This window comes from Phaethon aethereus (genome assembly GCF_964289735.1).
Source record: "Phaethon aethereus genome assembly, chromosome: 2".
Taxonomy (NCBI): Eukaryota; Metazoa; Chordata; class Aves; order Phaethontiformes; family Phaethontidae; genus Phaethon; species Phaethon aethereus.
Window position 1 is genome coordinate 22,741,299 of NC_138582.1, and position 23,938 is coordinate 22,765,236.

Here is a 23,938-nt window from a genome sequence, read left to right on the forward strand (position 1 = left end):
ATCCTGTGGGATTCTTCCAAGATCTCTGAAGAAAGACCTAAGTCTTTCTCAACATCCACCAAGTGTTCATTGCTAATCATTTTTTTCATCTCTGCATGCAGTCTACAGTCTTCTACATTCTTTTCCTCACTGTGATACTGTCTGTCTCCTAGTAATTTTTATATAGTGAAATAAAACACTTTATAGGCACAGTTTTATCTCTTGACCATGTAAATTTTGCAGCACTTCATAATCCCTTTGGGGCTCCAGGAAGAAAAGAGGCTCCCACAACACCATTTCCTGCAGTATGCAACAGGACTTTTATTCTATGACCAGCCAGTTATGGCACTGAAAGTTCATTCATAATACCCCAAATGCTGGCCAGGTCAGCAGTTTTTAGCCAAAGAACTGGACCCAAAGAGGAGGGGAGGAGGAAGGAATTTTTTGCATTCCCTTGTGCTATATGCAAGAAAGCAAGTAGTTTGTTTTCATCTGGGTGGAATAACTTTTCCCACCCATTACATTTCAAGAACAAGGAGTTGTGGGCAGGCTTTACCCATACTCACCAATCTGAATCAAGTTGTGGCAGTGACTGGCAGTCCTCCTAGCCTCTCCTAGAGAACCAAATAAACCTGTAAAGTACATACAGACAATGCAGAAATCAGTCCTGCAGCCTGAAAAGTGTCCTGACATTTCAATCACCTAAGGCCAGAGCTCCCTTCAGTGATACAGCGTGTTGATAAGGAGCTTCAGCTGGTCTTTCCCAAACCATATCCTGCAACCAGGGACATCTCTCAGATGTGCTGGTATCCCTGGGTTTTTTGGCATTTCTTTTAAAGCAGAATATTTTAGTGACCCACTCACAGCACACCCTCACAATCTGTTGCGTCAGTACAACTGCCAGACACATTTTCTGGGACCAAGGTGGATGCTTGCTGGCTGGGGGTGATGGAGGCCACCCCGTCACAACTACAACATGAGCTTCTGTTGGGGGAATATTTCCTCTAGCTAACAGCAGCTGCTGCGGTTGCCTGGTTCCTGGACTTCCCTGCTGATGTGGTCCAGTACTGGCCACTGTAAAACTGACAGTTTTCTACACGGAACAACAATACGATAATGGCTGTTACAGCCATTAGTCTGCACTAGAGAAGTGAGGATGGTTCCTGAATTACTGCATTTCTGACCTCTTCCCATTTTTTCTTCTTAATCCCTGCAGAATGACCAGCAAAATTTGCTTGCACATAAAAAGTATTTTAAAAGTCACTGCTCGAGATCCTACTGTTCTGGCAGTTCCTTAATGCTTTTCAACTAATAACGATGCTGTGATTAACACAGTTTTGACAACACCGTGCTTCAACTACTGTAACATGCAAGCTGGATGCATATTTCTTTGGGTTTGTCTTTAGGATGCTGAAGGTTGCTTCCTTTTGTGACATATCTGTGTGTTGCAAGAACAAAGCAAGTTCAGAGCTGAAAACACGGTGTCGCATTGAAATCCCTCAATATTCTGCTCTGCCTGCTTCTGCCTAAGAAAGATCAGCTAGCAACTAATAGTCCTTCCTTGTGGCTGGCTTCCAGAGAGCCAGGAAAGAAACAAAGATCAATGTTTGTAAATATGTGTGCTCTTGGTTTTGAGTCATGGTTTTAATTACTGTTTCTGTTTTACTGCTACATCAGAAATTTAGATTAAAATGAAACAATTACATTTTCTTTTCTAAATATCCAAGGAAATGAAATAATGACAGTGCATCATTACTCACAGTGAGCCGAGCTCCACCGGATGAGCCGTATGTCTGGAGCCAGCGACACAACAGCTATGAGTAAATCGTTCTCAGAGTGAATCAGGATTGCAGAAAATCACTTCTGATGGGCTCCAGTGGAAAACCTGATCCAAATACTGCTGAGCTTGGGTAAAGCTTTTATCTGATGCTGGTAGCTGAAGCTAATCTTTGTATGATATAAAGATAGTGTTTGAGTCACTATGAAAACGCTAACTTGATGCTTGTTGTAAAAAAACTATTCCTGTAAGCTGGGCTCGGGAAGGTTCCTAACAGTCTCCAGGAAAGCAGTTTAGCATGGAGTTTTCAGCTGAATAATCATCACTGATGGTCACATAAATGCTCCTGACTTGGTCCCAGGAAAAATGAGATCTTGATACCTCTTTATGGAGTCTTGATTGAGTGCCCAACAGATAGCATGAAGTGACTGCCCAAGGCACAGATTTCTCACATCCTTCTTCTTTTAATGAAAGTTGGAAATGTCTCTCTCTGCTGTTGAATTTACTTTGTTTATGTTTCATAACCTCTTCTATGTTGGAGATGTCACTCCCAACAAATTATACAGCCAGATACAGCTGCTACCTCCAGCTGCAGGGAGAATAGGCATTTCAAATGAAATATAAAATCAATGTTTAATAAAAAAACATTGGTAGCAGTTTTACAGTTATAATGAAGAGATGCACTTGCCTAACTAGCTCTACTAACTAGCTGCAGCCTCTGTGAGATCCTGGCTTACAGGATCTGTAATAACAACCTTATCTGGAAATAAACGCTTGCTGGGTCATGGCTGCCTGCGGGATTCCTGCCCTTCACTCCACAGCCTGACTTATTGAGCAGATTCATGGACAGACACTTTTGGGCTGGAGCTTCCCCTGGTGCAATCATGCACCTTATTTTGGACTCATATGAGCCTTTGGCCTGAGCACTCCCACCCTCCTTAGAGTCACGTGCCCAACTGCTCATGTGTTCCTGCTTCAACTCATTTAAAAATCACGTTGCTTAGAAAAAGTATATTATTAAAAAAAAACTTAAAATAGGTGGTATCACTTTAACACCATTAGACTAGCTAGAGATTGCAGAAGAGGTTATTCCAGCAAATCTGAGAGGGGAAGTAATCTGCCGAGCCATAGTGATGGGGATGGGCTGGGGAGAGCAAGGCAAGTTCTCAGGCTGAAGACGCTGTGTAAGCTACTGCTTACTGAGGACACACCTGGGGATACTCACAAAGCACATTTTCCAGAAGTGGGTTCCAGATCATTTTCATCAGCTTTTAAGCTTTTTTTTTACTTTAGTAAACCTCAGGCTATTCATACACTGATAACTGATTTTTAATTCCTTTTTTTCCCTTTGTGTTTTCATCCTATCGTTCACTCAATACACTATTATCTTTTTCACCAAAGCAAAATATACACCAGACACAAGAATTGAATCTTTTAAATGACTCTAAGGAAATGAACAACAAATAGGATGCACCACAAAAGGGTTTTGCCCCAGACAGTTACACTGGAATGAAATACCAAACTATTCCAATCTAATTTTCCCCTAATATATGCTATTCCAGGTAACTGAAATCAGCATTGCTCCAGTGAAGGCACCCGTACAGCAAAGACTGCCAAAGTGATAAAGGAAAAAGGTTATACAGAAAAAAGAAAAATGTAATAACAGCGTTTGTTGGACCGTATCTTACCAGGAAATCTGATACATTACTAATAAATTCCTTACTGTGTGCTATGAGAAGAATCAGTGAGATAAGGAAAGAAATAATGCAGCCAAGGAACAGCAACTGGATAGCAATCTTTGCTTAGAATAATGTAAGTAGAATTTATAATGGATCTATCAAAGCATCTGGCATTGTTGCTATACAATAGGTCTGGCATTTCCATCTTTACCCTTCCGTTACTTTGAAGGAGTTTATAACTTTGTTAACTTGATTGAAACTTGCAATAAAGTATTATTTTCGAGTCCGGGATGTTTGGGTTTTGTTGATGACTAATAAGAAAGTTCCTGCTGACAAAAAGAAAAAAAAAAAAAATTTAAAAAGTAAGGCAGCCTAAGGCTTACAAGACAATACTTGACACAGTTCTTTCCAAAGCCTGTCCTTGTGTTGTCTACTTCTGCACAAAGACTGAATTCTCTGTCTTCTGTTTTCTGACTCTCACATGCTTTAGCTAAAGAATGGCTTCTTTAAATTAAAAGAAACGGGGCAGGAAGTGGTTGATGCAATAAAGTCAGTTCTTGTGCACAGTGAGTATATGATACTAAAACCCGTATAGAAATAGAGTGTTTTGAGGAAGAAGAACTGGTAAAACAAAGGGGAAGGCACAGAATAAAACCCACAATGCATTATAAACCAAACCTCAACACATACAAGTTTGCAGAGTTATGGAAATAATTAGAATTTCATTAGACATTAATATGTAGTGGTATGGGTTCCCATCTGTCCTGTAACTTTACAGGACATGTTACCTTCCCAGACAGCCACAACCTATATCAGCTACAAAAACATTAACAGTTGTCTAGCCATTAAACAATTAATAGCATACTTCATCTCCTCGGAGCTATAAAAACTCTTGAGTTTGCGTTTTTGAAGGTTTGAGCCTGGACTACTTCGCAACTGAAAATATGCATTATCCAGCAGTTCCCCCAGCTAATTAGGGCGACAAGCTGTAGTTCAGTGCTTCTGCATGGATGTGGAAAGAGGTAGTGGTGACTTCATTTTAGCAAGAAAAGAGAAAGATAGAACAGGAAAGGGAGCGATCAGCATATATATATACGGTCCTAAAACTTAACCTTGACCCTCCCTGTGACAATCCTCCTCTGCAGGCAGGCTCTTGGGAGGAAGAAAACACCTTATCAGCCATTTCCTTTCTGCAATCAAGCAAAGATTCTGTTCAAGATGAGATAAGCCACTTTAGAACTACAAAAAATTCTGTAAATATGGGAAAATGGGGGGAAACATAGATTTTATGATCAGCCAACAGGTTGCAACATGAAAGATTTCACAGGTAATAGGGCATTTGACAGAAAACAGGGGCATGAAGAGGCTTTGAGGAAGACAACTTTCCAGATGAAGTTAGTCAGCCAGAGCCTGAGTTTTTCTCCAAGCATTCAAACAATACAGATCCTACGTCAGCACGAGGAAAATATGGTTAAAAACTCTTTTTAACTAAGAGATTTGTAGGAAAGGTAGCTGTCTTGAGGACACATTTATGTTGAACTGTAACTACTAATGGGCTGAATTACTGTGCTGAAAGAGCTTGATAATAGCCATGACACTAATAAGTATTGTTTGTAGATACCAGCCAAACCTCCTGGAAGCAGGTCAGGGAGAGAGCCTTGAGGCTGGTTCCTCCCCTGTAAGGACCTGTGACAACAGAGAAGTACTTTGCAAAGAGCGTTAGCCTGGGATATGCTCAAAATCTGAAACATAGATCATGTTATATGTTAAAAGCTCTACCTTGTGATAATGAAAATCAATAATTCTTGCTGAAAAACTTGCTCCTAGCTGACAAATGTCCTATTAGGTACTTTTCAACATTCCCAAAGAAAATATCGGTGCTATGACAGAATTACTGCATTTTCTTTGCTTCTGGCGTGTTGTAAATGTTTGCGTCAATTGTATGGGAATAAACAAAGATGCTCAATACACTGTAATTACTTTTCCTATTTCCTGATTTACCAGTTCTCAACGGATCTTCCCCCTTATCACAATTATACTGAAAGCTTTCATTCTATTTTCTTTATCCTTTCTATGGAGATTGTTTAAATATTAATCAGGTAAAATGTCTGTAAAAGAAAATGCAACCAAGTCTTCTCAGTAAAAGTCAGTGAATATCTTCCTTGCTTCACTGAAGTTTCATAAGATTTATATCTTAGTTACTTAACTACTAGGTTGACAGTACAGCTCAGATTAGGAAAGAAAAAAACCTAGTCATAACTTTTGTCAAATTGATTTGCTACCATTTATTCAGAATTCCAATGCCATAGAGAGTTTAATCTTGCTCCAATATAATGAGAGTAACTTTTGAACTCTGTTATGTATCAACTCTTCATTTCCTATAGCTTGATAAATGTTTATTCTCTTAAGATACAATTAGTTCCTTTCAGGTTTTTAATGGAGAGACTTTTTTTTTAAGTGCCACAGCCCCTATGTACCTACCAAGAGAAAAGTCCTAGTTCTTCACATCAATGTAATTTATGTAGGAGGCAATTGGTTTGATGAACTGGTTTGTCCTCTTCTTGGCAAAACTTTAGGGCAGTTGAGCTTTTCCTACAGCTCCAGTCTTCCATCCAAGCAGAAAATCTCATTTTCAACTGAGACACATGATGTCTTATAGCCACACAAACTATATTAACAGTTCTAATAAACTAATTATTCCTTTCTTTATGCAACCCAAACCAACCATGGATCCAGACAAAACAATAAAATATACCTTCCTGTGCCTCCATGCTTCCCCACTCCTGACTGTGCTTCAGGGTTTTACCTTTCTCTCAGAGAAGGAGACCCCATGTTGCACACAAGGCATTTCCTCCAAATCATGGGGCCTCTCATATCCTCTCATATCCTTCTCCTTCTCTAAGACATCCAACCTTCCTTTCTGTATACTCTATCCTCCATATCAAGATGAAGCCATGAACGAACCCTGTGTCAGGTTGTTGTTACTGTCCCCGCCAGACCTGCTACTTAGCTACCAGCCAACCCCGGTGCTTTCATGGTCTGCCCATTCCCTTCCCCAGAGATTTTAGCAGAAGTGCTAAACAAAGCACTCTGTTTAGCCAAGTGCTAGCAAAGAGCTTCACAAACGTCTGTTGTTAGTCCTTGTGTCACCACTTCCAGGAATTTCAATCCAAGATGAAGGCAAAAAACTTGCAGATTTGGCTAGTCCAGTAATCAAAATAGCATTTGCAGTTCATGACCTCAGATGGAAATAGCACCATAAAGGCGATACACATCGCAACATTGCCATGCAGAGAAGGTGGTTGTATTCCTCAGCCTGGATACATTAGAAACTGGCTGAAAATGGGCTTGCCTGAGTGTCTGTGTGAAAGGATGCTGTTACATGCATCACAGATGTTGCCTTCTCTACCTCCAGCCAAAAGCCCAAAAAGCAGCACTCTTGCATCACCCAGCACTACCAGCTCCCTGCAGCTCCCCAGTACCAGCCCAGTGCGCCCAGTGCTCTCCTGTGCTCCCCCTACACAGTGGGAGAAGAGATGCTTGTTGGGAGGGTAGCAGAACTGAGGAAAAAACTAAATTAGCTGGTTTTAAGAACCTTCTGAGGAGGGGGAAGGAAGGAGAGCTTTAGCCTTGGTCACTAGACCTGGTCCACTCTCATGCCATGGTCATTCACATATATAGTTCCCTCTTTAGACAGGGTTGAGGGCTCTCCCCCTCTCCAACCCCACAGCTGTTTTCAGCTAGTGGTCAGGCTTCCCAGAATAAATTAGTGTGTATTACGAAGAAAAAATATGAGCAGACTTTGTGCTGTGAAGGGCAGACCAGATAGTCCTGGGGAAAGACAGCATAATAGAAAGGGCAGAAGGAAAGGAAGGAAGGATGGTGTGGTGATCCTCTCCCCTGCTTTACCCTGCACGCTTGGGACCATGGTCACTCCTTTTCTTCCTTGGTTTTTGGTGGCTTTGGTTTTTTTGTTTGGTTGGTTTGTTTTTTTTTTCCTGTCCCAGCTGCATTTCTCCTTTCTCATATAACATAAGAAAGCTTCACATGCTGCCTTGGTTATCAACAGCTGGGCCTGTGCTTGGAGAGAGGACCTGTCTTCCCAAGGGACCATTTGGAGGATTTTGCTTCACCCATGTGTAAAGCTGTGTTATAACTCTATGTACATTTGAAGTTTACTTGGCTTTTCGTCAATAAAATAGCCATCTACCCTTTAGGGTTCTTTGATGGCCCTTTCTCATATGTCCTTGCATTTCATGGATTTTTTTTCAATTCCAGAGTGGCAGGGTGTGCCTGTGAGTGGGTGTGTGTCAGAAGAAACCTAAGACCCTTTTACAGCCTGGAATGCCTTTCCACTTGTCAGAGTGTTATAAGAATAAGAAGAGCAAAGCGTCTCTTCAGCTGATTGTAGGTGGTGGATGCCAATGTGATACACAGCAATGACAGCACTTGATGCAGACAGTGCCCTGGGGTGCATCTGGCCAGGCAGACAAAGTCTTTCCGGGCTATCCAATGGCAAAAGAGTCCACTGCACTGCCTAACCGAAATCAAGGTTACTCAGCATGTACCCCAGGGCTTGCCAGTCATCCTTCACCCTAACATGATTGCAAAACATGCTCTCAAATTGCACTAAACTGATTTAAAAACTCTTTGCAGCTGACCAGGATGTGTTCTACCCACACCCCAAGCTTAAGTAATATTTTTAATATAGCTGTAATATTATAATTATTGCAGAATATTACAAATTTATTTATCTAAATGTGAAGTATTTAATTTAATTATTACCCTCCCTTTAAAAGGCTAACCAATACTTGGAAGACCATACAGAATGGCCTGTGGATCTTTTCCCTCAAAGTTTAAGTTCTTTACTTAAAAAAGATTGAGATATATTGCTCTAGTGATACAAATGCATCACATTAAGACCAGTTACTAGCCTGTGTGGCAAAGAAGAACAGGACTTGTTTCTGTTTCCCAAACTCAAATTATTGTGTGTATTTTATTTTGTTTTTGTTTTTAATTAAAACTCTAGTACAGCATCTTTTGTGTTTGTGGTAATTATTCTGAACTTTGTATCCCAAAGGAGAAACGTGTAAATAGTTCACTCTTTTGTGGCTATTTGTTCCTGCCATTAGCTCAGGAAATGTGCTTTCCAAGCTCTGCATCAGTTCAGCCAACTGGTGACAAAAGTAGTCATTTGTGTTAACACAAGCAGAGCAAAGTTAAGCAACAGAATAGACTACATTTCTGAGTAACATAATATGACCATCTGAGGAAACAGTAATTGTACAAAATGTTTTGTCTTAAGTGTATTCTTTGTTATTCATGTGCTAGTTGTCAGTGTGGATGGAGAATTGTTTATAAATCATTGACAGCTGTCACTGGGAACGTTTGTATTTTGAGGACTTTTCAATCTGTCCTGCTATGGAGTCAACGTGGACGCTACTCTCAATTTACACTGTAACGAACGGCGGGATTTAGGTGTTATCCGAACATATATTGTGCTACCTGCTTTGGATTTGACGGATCCACTACAAACTCTGCCCAGAAAGGTGGCTGAGGCTCTGCCCCGAGCCAGCGAGCAGCGATGCCGAGTGCCACCCACCAGCCGCCCGCGGGGGAAGAGCCGCGTCACCCGCCGCCAGCACAGAGGCGACCGGCAGGGCGGCACGGCACCGCCGCCCGCGGGCTGCCACGGCGGCGGTTCGGGAGAAACGGGGGTGTGGGTAAAGCCACCTTCATCTGAGACAGAAACCGAAGTCAGTCCAAGTCCATCAACTTCCAGTGAATCCCTGTGGGGGTAAAAGCTACGGTGCTAGACAGTTTGCATCGTTTGGGTTAACGGGGAGTGTGGGGCGGACCTGGATGTCAGAGGTACCACGGGGCTCAGGGCAGTGATGCCTGCCCGGCAGCAGGGAGCTGCCTGCAGAGCCGCTCGCGGTCGCTGGAGAGCCCTGTGGTGCTCCTCGGTCCCTGCACTGGGACACAGACAGGGACGCGGCCCCCGCGCTCATGCTGTGCCGACAAGCTCCCGCGGGGCTCTGGAAGTGCAGACCCCCGCTGAGCTCTCCTCCAGTTCCGTGCCCTCCAAGCCCCTGCTCCCTCCTCGCCTCCTTTCCCTCTCCCCACTTCTCCCCTGGGGACCCCAGTGCTGCCACTTCTGCCACCTGCAGTCTTGGCTGATCCCTGCTGAGAAGCCAGCCTGGGTTTGGGCTGGCAGCACCCATGTCCCTGCAGGCAGCCTGCCACCACGCTGTGCTCCTTGAGCTCCCAGCCCCATGTGGCACCAGCCCATGCCTGGCAGAGCCCGTGCCCTGTGCCAGGCAGCTGCCTGCTTCTACAGCCCTGGAAACACCTTTCCAAGGTGCTTCCCCACTTAATATCAGGAGTTGGCCTGGACAACGTGCACTCCAGATAATCTGCTCACAGATTATTTAGAGCGGCTGGCATGCACTCTCTTTAAAAAAAAAAAAACACCACTAAACCCTTGCTCTTCTACAGTGTTTCAAATACTCCTGTTTTACACCAAAACCAGAAACTAGTCCTAATAGCAAACTATTAAATGCAATAAATCCTGCCAAGTAGTCTTTGTGCAGTAATCGTGTAGGTTTAAATTCTACCACAGTCTGCTCCTCAGAACTTGAATCTAGTAAAAGGTGAGTGGTTTCTCAAACATGTATTGTGCCAAACCAAAGAGCGTCTCACCCCAGCCCAACCCCCCAGGCCATATTACCTGGACACTGATGTCCATACTGCCCCAAACCCCCTCCCCAGCAGGAAGCTGGACTAGAGCCCTACTGAGGTCCACTCCATCCTGAGTGATCCTGTTATCTCATGATTCTACTATACCTCCCCAGGTACAGGACTTTGCATTTGGCTTTGCTGAATTTGTTCTTTTGACACATTTCTCCAGCCTTGCTTAGGTGCCTCTGAATGGCAGCACAGCCCTCGAGCATATTGGCCGGTTCCCACCCTCTAGTTTAGTCTTGTGTGCAAACCTGATGAGAGCAGATTCCACCACCTCCTCCAGGTCATCAGTAAAGGTCTTTCAGTGGGCAGGTCCCAAGGTAGACCCCCTGTAGCACCCTACTTCTTACCAGCATCCAGGTGCATTATGGCCATTAACAACTGCCCCCTGTGCTTGACCACCCAATCATTTTTTTTCTCATCTAGCTATCTATTCAGATGGTCACATCCTTACTTTGATACTTGAAGGACTTAATGTTTGAAAAATAGAGCACATGCTCTGCCAGCTCTTACTTCTTGAGCTTCCTAAGAAGTGCAACTGTCTGCTCATCCATTTTTCGTGTCAATTCTAGAGCCTTTAAGAGCTTCATCACATGTCCTTTCATTGTCTTGAATGTATCTCAAATGAGTCTAGTAGTGCAAAAACACAGACCATCAAAACTTTACCTGGAGTTTAAAGTCAGAGTAATCTTATGTGTCAACTAGCTTTACAAAAACATCACATTGTAAACACCCTAAATAATGACTATTTCATTGATTATTTTATATGACATTGTAGTTGACAGCTGGGAGTTTTCTCTTGTCTGACTGTTACCATTGACCTGTAATGCTTGTATGTTCTGTAATGGATCAGGGACATATGAACAAGGGGAACTAGAACTCTTCTGCCGCTCACAAAATACTGGTCTTTATAGCAGAATGTGCTAAGGAAATGAGACATTTGGGAACTAAAGACAAGTAAGGTTTGGCTGGTTTTGTGCTGCTCTGGCAATGCAAATATGGTTTTGCTGGCCAGTTTGCTCTGACAGCTTATGTCTGTTCTGAATCTCTCCTTAAAAGTTGAAAAAATTTGAGTGGTTTTACCACCAGACTCCATAACAGCAAAACATTAAAAATAGCAAGGGATGTTGCTCAGTGCTTATTTTTGAACTCTTTGCTAACTTTTAAAGGCCAAATATATTTCTAGGCAAACACACATATTAGAACGGAGATAAAGCTGCTCATCAGTAAGATAAGGCTAAGAATGAAACACATACCGCAAATAACCTACTCTGAGCCTAGAAAATTCAAAGTTGAGCTAACTCTTTGAAGTGAACCATGTTGACTGTTAACTGATGTATCATTGAGACAGTCAGAAAAGCTTAATGCTTCCCAGCAATGACAATGTAAAGGAACAATATTTTAAAACCAGGTCTTTAAAAAATCACATAATCAAAGAGTACTTGAGGCTGGAAGGCATCTCTGGAGACCAACTAGTCCAGCCTCCTGCTCAGAGCAGGGCTGACTACAGCAGATTGCTCAGGGCCATGTCCAGTCAGATTTTGAGTATCTCCAAGGATGGAAACTCCACGACCTGTCTCAGAAACCTGTTCTAGTGTTTGACCTACCAAACAGTAAAATTTTTTTCTTATGTTGAAATGGAATTTCCTTTATTTCAGTGTGCCTCCATTGCCTCTTGTCCCTGCATTGGGCACCACTGAGAAGAATCTGGCTCCTTTTCTTTACACCCACTCCCCATCAGGTATTTACATACACTGATGAGATCACCCTGAGCCATCTCTTCTCCAGCTTGAACACCCCCAGCCCTCTCAGCCTCTCCTCATATGACAGATGCTCCAGTCCCTTAATCATCTTCTTGACCGTTCACTGGGCTTGCTCCAGTATGTCCTTGTATGTCTTGTACTGGGGAGACCAGCACTGGCCACAGCACTCCAGATGGGCCTCACCAGTGCTAAGCAGAGCGGAAGTATCACCTCGCTCGACCTTCTGGCAACACTAAGACTAATACAGCCCAGGATGCATTGGCTTCCTTGACACAAAGGCATATTGATGGCTCAAGGTCAGCTGCTTGTCCGCACTCCCAGGACTTTCACCACAAAGTTGCTTCCCTGAGTTCCACAGGTCCTGAGGGAACTGGCAGAGGAAGTTTCTAAGCCACTACCCATCATATCTGAGAAGTCATGGCAGTCCAGTGAAGTTCTGCAAAACTGACTGGAAAAGGGGAAACAACCCCTATTTTTAAAAAGGGAAAAAAGGAAGACCTGGGGAACTACAGGCCAGTCAGTCTCACCTCTGTGCCCAGCAAGATCATGGAGCAGAACCTCCTGGAACTATACTAAGGCACATGGAAAATAAGGAGGTTGATTGGTGACAGCCAACACGGCTTCACTAATTAGGGCAAATTGTGCCTGACAAATTTGGTGGCCTTCTACAATGGGCTTACAGTGTTGGTGGGTAAGGGAAGAGCGACTGATGTCATCTACCTGTAATTGTGCAAAGAATTCAACACTGTCCCTCATGACATCCTCATCTCTAAATTGGAGAGACATGGATTTGACAGATGGACCACTCGGTGGATAAGGAATTGGCTGGATGGTCACACTCAAAGAGTTAAGCTCAATGGCTTGATGTCCAAGTGGAGACCAGTAATGAGCAGTGTTCCTCAGGCCTTGATATTGGGACCAGCATTTTTTAACATCTTTGTCAGCAACATGGACGATGGGACTGAGTGCATCCTCAGCAAGTTTGCTGATGACACCAAGCTGTGTGGTGTGGTCAACATGCCGGAGGGAAGGGATGCTGTCCAGAGGGACCTTGACAAGCTTGAGAGGTGAGTCTCTGTGAACCTCATGAAGTTCAACAAGGCCAAGTGCAAGGCCTTGCACATGGGTCGGGAAATCCCAAGCGAAAATACAGGCTGCTTGAAGAATGGATTAAGAGCAGCCCTGAAGAGAAGGACTTGGGAGTGTTGGTTGATGAGAAGTTCAACATGAGCCAGCAATGTGTGCTTGCAGCCCAGAAGGCCAGCTGTATCCTGGGGTGCATCCACAACAGCATGGCCAGAAGGTCAAGTGAGGTCATTCTGTCCCTCCACTCTGCTCTGGTGAGACCCCACCTGGAGAACTGCATCCAGCTCTGCAGCCCCCAACATAAGAAGGACATGGACCTGTTGGAGTGAGTCAAGAGGAGGGCTATGAAGATGATCAGAGGCTGGAACACCTCTCCTATGAAGACAGGCTGGGAGAGTTGAGGTTTTTCAGGCATGAGAAGAGAAGGCTCCGGGGACACCTTCTTGCAGCCTTCCAGTACCTGAAGGGGGCCTACAAGAAAGCTGGAGAGGGACTTTTTACAAGGGCCTGTAGTGATAGGACAAGGGGTAATGGCTTTAAACTTCAGTTTAAACTTTCAGAGGGTAAATATAGATTATATATTGGGAAGAAATTCTTCACTGTGAAGGTGGTGAGGCACTGGAACAGGTTGCCCAAAGAAGTTGTGGATGTCCCATCCCTGGAAGTGTTCAAGACCAGGTTGAATGGGGCTTTGAGCAACCTGGTCTAGTAGAAGGTGCTCCTGCCTGTGGCAGGGGAGTTGGATCTTTAAGGTCCTTTCCAACCCAAACCATTCTATGATTCTATGATCTACGATTGCCAGCCAGTTGACCCCCAGCTTGTGGTGGTGCATGAAAAGCCTTTTAATCTACTCTGTCAAGAAAAAAACCAAGGGCAACATTCAAAATTGCTTTGGCACCACAGAGCAATTAGGTGAACCTTACATAGCTGTAGTCCCAAGAGCCCTTCCAGTACTGTCTTCAGGTCCTGAGGGGCTGTAGGAATGTGACTGGCCTCATCTGCTCTTACATCTCATGTGCACTTGCCACTCACAATTCTCTTTATGGACAATGTATACACATAGGGTACAATTTGTCCTGACTGCTTTAGGATGAAGTGGGTTATCTGGTACAGCTGCTTGTTTCCTGCCATCTAGGTCACTGCTTGGGTCAAATGAATCCATTCCTTGGTCTCCATGCTTTCACAGGAAAATGAAGGACACTAGATGATGGTACTCTTTCCCTCCTTTTCCTGTAATTCCCATCCTTCACTGACAAATGAGGACATCGCACTTGGGAGTCCAGATGATGAACAGGTAACTGATCTGGGCTGAAAATCACACATAACAGAAAATGGTTATTTTTTCAGCTGAGGTATGTTTCTGCCCAAAGAGTTGTATCCACACAGGCGAAGGTGGTAACCAGCAGCTGCATGAGCAGAAGCAGATCTACAAAGGGCTGCGGCTAAGCACAGCCTAAGTACACCTCAGCAAAGTCATCTCGGAGGCCTGCTTTTGGGCGGCACTGAGCATCTGACACATGCTGACAACAGATTATCCAAATCCCACAGGAGTGATGCTGCCTCTTACTGCCGTGGCTGTAATGGTCTGGCCTCAGGGGCACCAGAACATATTGCTTCTCATTTGCTCCTCAGTTCTTCCCCAAGTTGCACTGTGCTGAAGGATTTTTCTAGGGAAGAAAAAGAAAAATTACTTTAAATCACCTCAGATATTGCAAGGAACTGACACAAAGCCTCCCCTCACTGGACCACTGACAAAAGGTACACACAATGGCTTCTTTCTGTCTCACTTTTTAGGGAAAGGAATCCAAGCCAGTCATTCCCATCCAAAAAATGTGGCTGTGCAAAAACCAGTCCCACAGAAGTGCCTTAGGGTTGCAGGTAGGCACTTTGTGCCCAGGAAAGACAGAAAGAGAAAAAAAAAATCAGTTGCTTCTTCAGAGTCATAATTTCTTTATCTCTTCTTTTTCCTCCCTCTCTACGTTTGATGTGCTGATGCCAGCACCCTCTCAAGACAAATGGAATTGCATCTCTGCAGGACAGAGGTAAGGATGTTTTGATGTTTTAGTGATATTTCCAGTTAGTTCATTTCAAGTTACAATCCAAATACCAATTTCCAGCTTTGTAATGCACATTTTTGGTAAAATTATAACTTTGTGATGCTCTGTGCTTCCTTCACTGTCTTCCTGCAATGCCATCTTAACATGTCTAGGAACACCAACAAACAAACCAATTCTGGTTTTTCTATGCATTTTAAACAAATAAATTGCAAACATAGTTTTTGGTAACTGAAGCTGCACCTTCCTCTACATGTTCTTCTATAAATACATGTTCTGTACTATTGCTAAGAAAAATTCCTTGAATTCTCACTATTCTTTTAATAAAGTACTTGTGTTACTGAATCTGTATATACAGGAATGGCTAAAATTACTGAACCAAGGACAAAGGGTTGGAGGTGTTTTGCCTGGAATATGTATGAGCCACTAAGAACTGCAAAACCTCAGGGTCAGGCTAAGGCTCCGACAGTGGCATACCCCCTTAGATAGTGGAAGTTCGTTGCACACAGAAAAAGCTGTAACAATCAAGGCTGCAGGATGCACAATGACTGCGGTTTATAAGAGCAGCTGGACAGGAATGATCCAAAAATATCTTCTGAATCACCCAAGGTCCCAAGTTGTATTTGCTGTGATGCCATGTTCAAAGCTAGAAATGATGTGGCTTGTTTCCGTTTCAGGTCTTCTCTGAGAGTGGGTGAAATTCCTAGCGTGCACTTGACATGCTGCCTGAGCATTATAATGTAAGTTTTTTCTTTGACTACAAGCAGAGAACATACAGCACTCTACCAGAGCGAATGTCACCAAAATCAATGGATCATGCCCATGGGTTTCTAAATTCAGTGTGGATTTCACGTTCACAGCACCTGATCCTAAATCTATTATAATCAATGAATTTCACATAAGGACTAAGTATAGAAAATAATGATAGAAATGTGGGGTCAGATGCTACGGCCTAATTTTTAACAGAGCTTACTGAAGTGCTTAAACTCATGCTTTTTATGTGTGAGGCACAACAGACATAGTGGCATAAATCAGTCATGCACCAGTGAGGTTGCTCAGTAGGAAGAGTGAGAGACTCCTTAACCACACCAGCCTCTTCGCATGGAGACAAGCAATGCAAAGCTCCCTTCCCAGCTGAGGCTGCAGGGATCCCCACTGCCTGGAGGACACAATTTCCTGGGACAGCAGGGATCCCACGACGTTTCTTACATAGCCCAGTGACCAGAATGGCTCACCTTCAAAACTGCAGCATAACCAAACCCACCCCTTTAGGAGAGTGCTACGTCTAGCTCCACGCTTGGGACTGGTGCAGCGGTTCTCGGTGGCAAAAGGCTGTGTCCTACATTTTCTTTTCTTCTGTTGCTCAGAGCTTCCCTGCCAGCCTCCTGCCACCCTGAGACACCCCGCTCAAACAGCCACAGTTCAGTCTGGGAAAGACAGATGAAACCAGAGCACACAATGATACAGCTGGAGACCATCTGTTCGCTGGACTTAGCTCTAGACAATAGGACCTAGAGATGTGTAAGCACGTGTTGCTACTAATCGCAGAACAAGCAATTGTGTGTGTTGTGAGGCTGAAGCTGTACATGGGAACAAGTAAATAAGTGTAGAGGCAGAAGTAACTCCAGGATTTGTGGAATCAGTGCCTGGAGCACAGGTCTCCACAGCTGTGTAGCAGTGCACTGACCTGGTGTGTCTCTCTGTCCAATGAGTATCTGATTGTTACACATAGAATAGAAGACATTTAACAGCATGGGTAATATATTCTGAAGATGCTTCTTAGTTTTGTGCCCCTTTGTCAATGTAGGCAGAGGATCATCTAATCTGTGGATCCAGGTAGGAATTAGGCAGAAGCGGGCAGGGCTAACTAAATCTTCAGATGCCAATGCAACTTTACTGCTTAAAACCTGACTGATACCTGTGATCAGTGAGGATAACTGTTAGCAGTTGCATGATGAGGGACTTGATCCAAAGCATGGCCCTTGAAGCCAGCCCAGGGCCCTGGCACAGCACTGAAATCCCAGGGCAGACCTGCCCTTTGGGTGCAGCTCTGCAGCCTGGGTCCAAGCTGCTGCCAGGGGAGGTGGTTCCTCACTGCCCTTACCCTGTGCCCATGTATTCCCAACTCCATCTTCTGCCAGCCCCAGATCCACACAACTACACGGTTACTGGATCAGAGAACTAATGAGAGCTAATCCTGGGCATACTACAGCTTACTTCTATTGGCAGTATGACAGAGCTCAGCCTAACTTGACCTGAAATCCCCCAGAGTTTTATATGCTTCACTTTGAGGAACAAGGGGTTGTTCAAACCCAATATCAAACCCAAATATAGAGTGGGTAAAAATGACCTGTTATTATTCCAAATGGTCACATGCTGACTGTGTGAACAAGTGGACTCATCTTTTCCTGATACCAAAATAATTACAGAAGGGAATTTGCAGATGGCTCATATGAGCTCTCTCTACCAGTGCTTTTCTCACCTCTTTGCTCAGGTTTTTATAACACGTCTTCTGAGCTGATTTTCCTCCCTTTAACTTAGAAGAAAAACTTAGCTTTAAGTTTAAAGGGAACTGAGTAAGGTCTGTTATTGCACAGGTAAACATAAAAATACAAGGGTATAGGTTGAAGTGAGCCTTTCTAGTGGTGTCAGAACATGATTTTGAGTAGCATTAATCTGCTAATGATCCTTTAATGGTTGTGTCTGACAAATAACACAATGAGAGCAACTTCAAAAATGTCTCTGCTGATAGCTATGACTACTGTGGTGGGAGATACAGATCTGCCTTGGATGAGTCAAAGGTAGGGTATGGCAAACATTACAGTGACAAGTACTTGGTTTCAGATGTTTCTCATGGTTTATGGAGAAACACCAGTTATGGAAGTGTTGCATTTCATCTGACCCTGACACTGCAGGAAGACAAGCTTTCACAGATGGCGGTGGGGATTGTAAATCTTTGTCCCCTTGCTTTAAAACACAATAGCTAGCTCAGAGAGGCAATCTTCACATTTTTGGTCTGGCTGCAGAACATGTTTGGCTGCACAACATAACTGTGGTTTTCCTTCCTATTAAAACCAGGATATCGTGTATTCAGCCATTACATTCTTTTATTTTTGTTATGTAAATGCCTAATACCCAGTATTATAAGAGGCTGACCCCAGCCTACAGCATGAAACTCCATGTTACTCAGAAACCTTCCCAGCAGCATGAAGGAGAGCTCCCAGCCCTCCCAGTCACCTCATGCCAGCCCCTGTCTACCACCATCACGGTGCCAAGCACAGGGTGCTCTCGCAGCCCTGGGGGAGGCTGGTAAAAGTAATTTCTTAAGCCAGACATGTTTTACATAAAATGTGAGTGTGGGAGATAAACCATGGCTTTAGGTTCCTCAGAGTTATGTTTTGGAGGAACCATTTTCCTAATCTTCCTCCATTTTTTTAATAACATTTTTTGTTCTCGCGGCTGACTTGGCAAAGCTGGAAATCGTGATTTATCAACATGGGAGGAGAGGTTGCAGCGCAAGCTCCTGTAAACTGAAGGCCTGGTGCCTTCAGTTTAAACTGAGGTGTTTTTTCCAAGTTATCTGCTCCCTCCAGGTTATGGAGACATTTGCCTACAGGTTTGTGGAGTCATTCCAGAGCCTCCACATGATTCTTTTTCCCAGCACCATTTTGGTCTTCAGTATTTACAGCAGAGGCAGTTTCTGAGCATAATGTTGGTGACACATTGTCTTAACAGGAAAAAAAAAAAAAATCACATCTGCTTCTGCTGTTGGTTTTGCTTTTGCTCGGCTTTCACGGAAGCAGGCAGCACATCCCCAGAGCACAGCACTGGGACATCAGGGCACCCTGTAGCCCTGTAATACAGTATGGCTATCACTAGTAACAGCCCATAAGCTTCGATACGAGTCTGTAAGGCCTGAGGACTGAGCCCTGCCAGGCTCATCCTATCTGAACTCTCTCTGGTTCACTTGGTTGCGACAGCTCTGGTGGTTCAGGTGTCTGTGGCTACTTTGCGTGACACAGCCCTGGCTTTAGGTGGCTCCCAGGCAGTAACAAGCAGCTATTCTGCACTGAACGAGATAGCTACCACTCCAGCACAGGGATGTAGTGCAGAGAAATACAGACCTGGTGCGACAGCAGAGATCTTGAGAAGTATGGACACAGGATGCAGCATAGAGGAGCACCGGCAAGGGCTGATAAGAGATGGGGTGCAGCCTGTCAGCAGAGACCCTCGAGCTATAAACTGTTTCCTAACAGTCAGTTAAAGAAATACAGAGCCAGAGCTGGAGAAAACTGCTTTTAGGGGTAACAAAGAGAACAAGAAGTAATATCTAACACATGTAAAAGGCACCATTTACTGTAAATTTGTATACATCATGGAGCAGAGCTGCAGACCAGTGAAGAAAGAACAAAGGTGCAAGAGTGTGTTAGCAAAGGATGATTGCAGGTGGATCTTGGAGAGAGGAAGAGGCAACCATCAACATGAACACCATATTCCTCCAGAGAGGCACTTCAGGTGCTGAAAACTCCCCCACCAACAGCAGAATGCAACCACCAACCTTAGGACCCTTTGGAGCAGCAGAAGGATGAGCAGGAAGAGGGGTAGAAAATAAGAAGTGTGTGTATAACAATTTTTAATTGGATTCTGTTTTGGGGAAGTACCCTCTATGCACAAAAGCGAGATGTACAGAAATACTCTGTGCTCTGGTGTGTGACAGTATTATGATTATGATTATGATTATGATTATGATTATCCTAAATTGGGAAGTGAGGCGTGCAGGAATGTGTTTAGTGTGCCTAGATATGACTTCAGTGACTATCCCATGATTTCACAAGGAGTCTGTGAAAAGCAGGCATCCCAGAAAGGGTCACTGAGTACAGCTACAGGCACCGCATCAATCCTGTTAGAAACCCTGAAACCTCTCATGATCTGTTCACAGAATTATTTCTCCATTTGCAGAAAACTGAACCAACTATCCCTCCCTCTTGACATACAGCTTCAGTTCCTTCAGTGAATGTTTATACTTCCTGAATTGCTATTAATTTTATTAAAATTTTAAAAGATATTCTTGGCACTACAGAAGTATGTGGACAATATTTTATATGGCTACTCTATAGCATCCTGAAATCTCACATTTCATGTCTCAACCTTAACAATTCAAGAATGCATCCAGTTCCTAAGAAGGTCCTGATAACCACAAACATCCTATTGATTTCTGTGGTATTCACGAGGTCTGGAACCAAGGTTTTAGTGCAAGACTGCTCCTGAGATGTTTTCTGGAAATAGCATAAGTGGTTTACAGTCTACCAGCATTCAGAGGCAGTGTGGGAATGCTTGCATTACTACTGCTTTACTGGGTAAAAGGAAGACTTTACTGCCCAGGGCTATCAAGCCAGCCCTAAGTTTGTCTCCAGCAACTTCAGTTCAGTGTTTGCTGAAAGAAGAGTTTGTGAAATCAGTTTTAGTTATCTAAACAAGATGATGAAGGGACAAAATCCCCTTGGACTGTCAGTAGAAATAGTAACGCAATTTTCAGTGATGAAAGTAGTGATTTGGCATTTGCCTTCTGAGCAAAGCTTTGAAGCAATTTTAGGCAAGCAGCCACTCATGTTATGGCCTGGATATTTATCAGTCTGAAACACGTTAAACACTGAATGTCCATACTATGACTGTATTTCTGAGGTTTTTGATCCCTAAACCCTTGGAAGTTAAAATCAGAGCTGAAATCCAGTCCAGTACTGCATACGTGTTGTACACAGTTGCTCTTGCCTCATAGGCCAGGGAGACACTGCTGAGAAGTGAAATTGGGTTGCTGCAATTAGCAGAGGTCATTGCTTGTGAAACAACTGAACCATCTTAACATCAGTGGTTTGCAGATCTTAAGATTTAGCTTTCCCTGTGTGTGAATGAGATGAATAACTGAGCAGAAAGTAATGCAGCCTGAGCAGACTGCAAAAGTTTCTCTTGTCTTCCCTCTCTTTCTTTTACTCCTATGATTTCATTTATAAGTATTGATTCTTTCAAAAATGTTAATATGGGATTCTCTTCCAAAAAAAAAGTCAAAATATAAAACCATGCAGTCTAGTGGTCACATAACAAGGTTAAGTGGGACAGTGATGCATCTTATATCTACTGAAGGGAAAAGTTGCCATCAGAGCCGGAGGATGGAAGAGCGGCTGTCAGGACCCCACTGAACAGATTTATTTCATTGCACAGCCTGTACATACATTGGTCTCCTCACTGTGCCCGTGTATGTGTGTGTCTGACTTCTGCATCTCAAATACAGTATATGTATAAATGGAGAAGAGAAAAAACTTGGAGAGAGGCATAATAAGCCCATCACTAAATAATGCTCTGTTCTAGCTAGAAAAAGCAGTGGATGTAGCACAGTCCAGCAAAAGGCTTTTCAGAGAAGCGCTGTGATGGTTGAGTGTCTGGTTGCAGCTGTGCTTTCCACAGAGCCTTGCACTTGAAGAGGGAAATAATCCAACCTGAAGTTCATCTCCGTCCTGCACATCATGTGCCTGTGAGCATGACTGCTGAGGCTGCCACGGACAGGCAGCCAAGCAGGCAAGGACCGTGCTGCCAGGAGAGGCTGCTGCCGGCCTGTGGGTCTGCAGTCGTGTGCCAGTAACACTTAGCACAAGCATCTAATATAGAGCTCTTTGGTTTTTTTCCCCCTTCTTTTGAGGATGCTGTGATCTGCAGTGGAATAAATTAATCCTCCAGTAAAAAAAACACTATTTTCTGCAAGGGTGAGGAGAACCTAAACCCTTTCTCCACAGGAGAGGCAGAGCCCTCAGGACTAATTAGCAGGGAACAAACTGTACTGATAACTCTCCACTTTCCCTTTCCTGGGCCAGGGAAAGCAAAAAGATTCAGAGCACCATTAAAATTGAAATTCATTCTAGGGAGCAAACCTTTTATTATAGGAAATGGGAGGCTTTAGTGGAGATAAAACCTTTTACGTTTTGGGTTCCCTACACTTCTGAGCGCCCAGGGCAAGCCTGTTTATCTCCCACCGGTTTCCTGGGGCTCTGCAGGGCCCCCAGTGACTCAACAGAGGCTGCAGATCTTCCTCCCATCAGTCACCCTCAGCTGACTGCTTCTTTCGGTGGCCTCGTCCTCAGCCAGCCTGGAAGTTGTCTGTCCCTCTCTGCATAATGCTTTGTTTAACTTCGTTAAATTCTGGAGATATCCAGCATTTTAGAATAGGTAATATATTACACCCACCAGCTGTTGTCAACGCTGCTTTAATAGCAAGTACTAAAATTTTTATGGAAGTGCTTTACAGTGCGCTGCCCTGAACCGAAAGCATGTTTAAGGGCTGCTCTTCGAACTCTGTAGCAGAGCCAGCGAACTGATGTTACACCACTGCTGAATCTGGCCCCCCCTCTACTCACCCTGACTGGCACCGACTCCTGCTCTCCTTTCTCTGCTAAACCTGAAAGGTAGGTTTTAACAGAAATTAGAGTTTTGCTAGAGGGATGACATTGAAGAAAGTGTGGTTTTGTGTTACTCATCTTAATAGTCACCACATAAAAAAACCCCAACTTTGTATATATTTTTCCATTCCCAAGAGACAAATCCTTAAAAGTCAATGGGCAGAAGTCCACCAGGTACAGTTTTAACCGCACCAGTCAACAGGAATTTGTTGTTGACTTTGATGAAATAAGGATATAAGACAGACATTTCCAGGGTAGGGTCCTCAGCTTTCAACAATAAGCTATTTTTAAAAAGAGTACAGTTCCTGGGTTGGTTTTCTGTGTTCTGTGTGCTGAAATCACAGAGGCTAACTTGCAAATTCCAGTTCTTTTCTTTACGCAATACCTTTTCTACAAGCTAGGGTTCAAAATAAGGTGCAAGTCAAATAATGGTCAGTTCAACTGAAGGTTAATAGCAGAACCAGAAGATGGCCTGGCAGAGAAGCACAGGTAGAAATAATGGCATGCGGCTTAATTTCAGCAGCTTCAGAGATAATACATAGTAATGAAAATAAACCTGCATACATCTGCTTCCAGGGCAACAGTTATCTTGTTGTTTACCAACTTACCTGCACAAATCTGTTTTGGATGCCATGATCATTTCCTCTTCCTCTGTGTACAACGGAAAAGAGCTGAATATGGGAAGGGATGGGTGTATTTAGGCCACAAAACCCCTCTCTGAAATTCCTTTATGAAGCCACCAGTCTCCTCTCATGCTGGACGATATCTTTTAGTACAGCATCCAGACTTGAGTGACTCACACTGATGCTGAAAGCACCATGTCTGTGGGTTAGTTGCATCATTAACTTGTAATTTTCCAGTTTTTAAGGAAATAAAGGGTGTCATTTCATCATTGGAGAGTGTCAAATGCCTTAGAATTTTGCCTTTGGTCTTGCTAAGTCTTTTCTGTGGGGCTGGAGACCTGCCTATAGCAGCAATTTTGTTCCTGAGTAGACCATATCTGAAAATTTGAAAGGGAAGTCCAGGAGTTATAGGTAGCATATAGAAGGAACTTTAGGAAATACAGAGAGTGTATTCCCCTCAGTGTGTAATGGCTTGCTTTCTTCCAGTGTTTATTTGGTTGCACACCTCTGGAGCAGCCTCAGGAGGTACCACTCCTCCTCTAACTGTGCTCTAGGCTAGAGCATGGTGCTGTCACCTCTTTGGACTTGACTGGCCTCTTGGTGTCCATAGAACTCACAAAGAAAACTTTCTTACATGTTCATGTTTTCCCCAACCAATGCTATATATGATGTTTTAGGCTAGGGTCTGTGTTACAAAACCAGTTCACTAAAATAAGGCTCAACCTGCAGGTGTAGCAGTGAGTTCTGCAGTCCTTACACAAGCCAGATCCCCTTTATCACAGCACCAT